Genomic DNA, 4,960 nt, shown 5'->3' with positions numbered 1-4,960 from the left:
CTTGTGTTGACGGTTACAATGCCTTTGATAGGTGCCAAATCAATCTTTACCGGTATAGATTTGTTTCAAGTTTATAACTTTGATAAGATAAATTATTTCCACACATACTTTTAGACATGACACAATGGAACCTTTTGATGCTTCATCCCCTTTTTTAGCTCACCTGGTCGAAGGCCAGGTGAGCTATTGTCATCACTTGGCGTCCGTCATCGTCCGTCGTAGTCGTCGTCGTTAACAATTTTTCAAAACTCTTCTCCTCTGAAACTATTGACCAATTTGAAACAAACTTGGTATGGAATGTTCCTTGGGGTATCCTGCATAGAACTGATATGGGGATTTTTGATCGGTCGAAAAACATAGCCACTGTAACTAAAAATAGAACGCAGGGGTCAGACAGTAGTTTTTCGCATATTTCTCCAGAACCGTTAGGGTCCCCTTATCAGTTTGAAATTTTATGAAAATAACGTATTTTTGTGTGTATATGGACGCATAAAAATGTGTTTAATGAAGTTGTTTCCGGCCACCCCTCCCCTTTTTAGGTGATTATCTGTATAGCGGACATGTACAATGTACATATCAAATGCCCATGTGGATGATGCCAGTGGCGGATCCAGAGAGGGGGTTCAGGGGGTTGGGACCCCCTTTTTATTGGAATTGTTTCACCTTCATGTGTAGAATTGACAAAAAAAATGGCAAATAATGTCCTAACCCCCACCCACCCCCTTATTCTGAGAAACATCGGCTGGCACACCCCCTTTTCAAAGTGTCTGGATACTGCCCTATGATACAACGCACATGTAGAATTAATTACGCGATTGCATAAAAAGAATTTTAAATATTAAGAATTAATTACGTGATTGCATTAAAAGAATTATAAATATTCAAAATTAATTACCTAATTGCATAAACTGATTTATGCACATACATAACCAAGAATGCATACCCACAAATATATGTAATAACATGAGTATTGAATTATGAAACACATTTCATGGAAGGGATCATTCAGTCTCTATCAAAGCACAGCGTATTAGATTGTTTCGGTAGGCTTAAGCATTCACGGTTTCTCTAGAAACGTTAACGCCATTCTAGCTGATCATTAGCGTGTTAGATTGTTTCGGTATGGTAAGCATCTACGGTTTCTCTAGAAACGTCATTCTAGCTGATCATTGTACATATATGGTTTTATGCAAAGAATAGGAAAAATGGATATGACGAAACTCAACTAATGCACTAGCGTATAACCTTAAAATTGTATCAAATCCTTTCGGGGGTCACCTAAAGATCTCACACCTTTAGGTAAGCTCTAAAAGGCCCGACAACAAAAGTCCACGATAACAGAAGGATGCAATTCTTCAAAATAAAACTATAAAGTTAAATAAAGACACCTTCTTATTGACCGTGGGCAGGCGCATAAAATCTGCGGAAGAGTTAAGGGTAAAACTCCCTTTAAAATAAGATATAAAAATGAACTGAGACAACAAAGCAACACATCATAAAATTCACTCAATGATACATGTACATCCAGTTCTCTCCATGGAATACCTCAACATACACCATGTTGACAAAGTCAGATAACCTCTTGAAGAACGCTTACTCTGATGTAATGCAATACTAAAAAAAATTACTTCCTGTACGTATGAGGCTACTAAGGGCAGTATAATTCTATAGGATTTTGTGTATAAGAATGTACTGTATAGACTTTTTTTCATTTTAAATTAAGAACCTGCACATGCTGCATGTGCTATTATATTTTTGTATCAAATTTTGTAACGGTGAAAGCTTTGTAGATGTTTTTTTAGGAGTTTGTGATATCGATACTTCATATTCAAAAGGTTTTCTGTGATGATATTCTTGCGTTCATTGAAATCATATACTTTAGAACAAAAACGAGGAATGCGGGCCACTTGTGCAATACCTCCGAAGTATGCTTCAGGAATACCACCATCTATGAATGGAAAATTAACAATAGGAAAACAAATATTTTTTATCATAAATTGTGTCATAGTATAGTATAAAATCACAAATTAAGAAAAGGTGTACAAGAACTACCATTGTAAGACTGGGTCAACTTAAGTTCTTTCGGGTAGATATCCTGAACATAGTTTTCGAAATAAGATTCTTTACGGTCAAAATATAATCAAGGTAAACGTATTATAAAATTCACGCAACAGATCAAGTTTTCAAGAACTTTTAAAGAATTAAGACATGAACTTTGATTCCTAACAAGGGAGAAATCGCTACAAAAGGAGCACAATGAATAATAGTGCCCATTTGAATACCAACTATATCTGACAATATAGAGTACTGTCAAATCGAATATAAATAATTTATGGTCCATTAAAAATTTCAAAGCATTAATCATATCTAAATATGTCTAATTGATGTATTTATTTCGTCTTAAATTAAATTAGCAAAAAAAAAAAATACACATGGTCATTTCAAGAAATGAATAGAGGGCTGGATTTTTCAAAGGATCATTTTGTTAAAAATGACTACTTTCCTTTGATTAGTGGCAGCATTGTATACAGAGGTAGAAAATTCATAACTATCAATAGAATCATAGATTGTAGAAAGTAATAGAGTCTTAAAGTATTACTTCTGTCATGTCAATTGACCTAAATGCTGTGTAGCATTTGGTATAATAAAGAATAAGTCGATCTAATTATACCGAAGTTTCAAAAATGTGGAAAGTTTTGAACAAATTCATGAAGACATCATAAGGACAATACGCGAAGAAAAATCCACAGAGTGCATTGGACGTACTATTGACATATGCAGGATAGTACAAAAAAAACGGCAGTGAACTCTGGTAAGTGAGCAGTTTCAGCTTCTTGTACACAGGCAAATATTTTTCATGTGAAGTTCATGTTAATCGAGCTTCACGTGAAATTCATGTGAACCTCACATGAAATTAACGTGATTTTCACGTGAAATTCACTTAACACGACTTTCATGTTATCAATTCACTTGAATTTCATGTGAAGACTCGATTCACCTGAATTTAACGTGAAATTTATCACAAAGTTTATTTGCTCACTTCAGGTGAAAATCATGTGAAATTCATGTGAAAATCACGTGAAATAATTTTTCCTGTGTATGACGTCCGCAAGACAAAATCTATAATGGATGGAGAAATAGTAATTCATGGTCATTGACCGTATCTACAGAACTTGTATAAAGTACTCTTCTTTTTATACGGCACTGGGGAATGGGCAATGGGGCAATTGGCAATTCTTTTAGGGTGAATTTTGAACAACTAGGGAGAATATAGAAAAATTGGTTTAGGAGTTGTTTCATCTTTATACAATAATGTATCTTTCTGACAGATAAGTTGGAGAAATAATTTAGAGACTAAACCTCTTCAATAACGCAAAAATTAAGTTAAATATTAAAAACTGTGTCTGCGTTTGTACTATTTTTAAAAGATCAACTATAATTGTACATGTTGGTTTTGGACTGTTCACACTTAAGTGTACGTATTTGTAAGAATCAGGCAAAATGAGGTTTTTGACACAGTTATTTGCCCATGAAATGTTCATTTTAAGCGCATTTCACTGAACTTACAACTCAGTGCACCAACATGGTATGAAAAATATTGTCTTTTTTAATTCTGATGGTGCAAATAATCAATTTACACTATCAAAATGATGCTTTTTTTTCATACCATGTTTCACCCACTGCCTGATTCTTACAGAGACCAAAACTTAACCCTCTATATTTCTTATAGACATCGTACTAATTTGTACTATTTAAAGTCGTCGCAACAAAAATATTTAATATGTGGCATAAGTAACATTAAGCGAAGTGCTACTTAGAACATCAATAGGAAGTACTCGTCCTCCGGAAGTCTTATTGTCATGGATTGTAACATCAAGTTTTGTCATTTACGAGCCCACTTCAACGAATTAAATGTCCATAGTACATTCACATTAAGTACAAATACTGTAAAACCTGCCTTAAACGAACCCTGAATAAACTGATGACCAGTCCAAACCGAATTTTCTCAGAAGTCAATTTATATAATTTCCTATACATATTGAACCTGTATAAATCGAACTCCTTCCTAAACCGAACAATACCGTCAATCCCAAAAAAACTTCGCTTAAAACTGGTTACATTATAAATGAATAACAATACGTGCGGTTTATGATACCAATGTAATATTTTTCAATGCGTCAGTACCCTTCTACTGTTTTTCCGGACAAAAGCTGTTGTGAAATACATTACATGTTAAAATGTTCGCCCTTAGAGTGCACCAAGAGCTCATTTGGATTTTCCAATATAAGACGGACCCACAGTGGTTTGTGGTTTTTTTTCAATTGCGCAGTTAGTATCATTGCTTCAAAACCTCGATTGAGTTACATCAAAGATTAATATAGCCTAAAGGCTTTTACACCTCGACACGTGACACTGATCGCGAATTCACGAGACTTTTTAGAGTAAGCCTAATATAAGGAAAACCTTTTATGCCTAAATATGGTGCTAGAAAAAAAAATGACTTTTAATTAGTTATACTCTGTAATAAGTTTGGCATTAAAACAAAAAAGAAAATTCTGATAACTATACGCCATATTGATGTATCCGGAAGTACCAAACAAATTATATTACAAATTGGTCTTTGATTTGAATGCTTCCAATAGTAGCTGAGTCTTGAGGTAGAAACTCTAGCACAAACCCCGTTTCCCCAAGGTAACATAAGTTAACTTAAAGGAACTGAATCCATCTGTTCATACATGGGTGATCGATTCTACATGTATCACGTATAAATGATCGATGATATCAAGTATGGGTCAACGATTCTCTATCACGTACGGATGATCGGTTCTGCTACATGTACGTTTAGATGAGCGCTTCTATTACGTCTGGATGATCACTTCTGTCACGCAAGGATAACGGATTCTATCACGTGTTGATGAGTGATTCTTATACACATTAGTGATCGATTCCTTCACGTACA

Source organism: Perna viridis, chromosome 15, assembly GCF_037379345.1.
Source record: "Perna viridis isolate PV_CMFRI_1.1 ecotype Kerala chromosome 15, ASM3737934v1, whole genome shotgun sequence".
Classification (NCBI taxonomy): domain Eukaryota; kingdom Metazoa; phylum Mollusca; class Bivalvia; order Mytilida; family Mytilidae; genus Perna; species Perna viridis.
The sequence above is the reverse complement of the archived record's forward strand: the minus strand, read 5'-3'. Positions refer to the sequence as shown.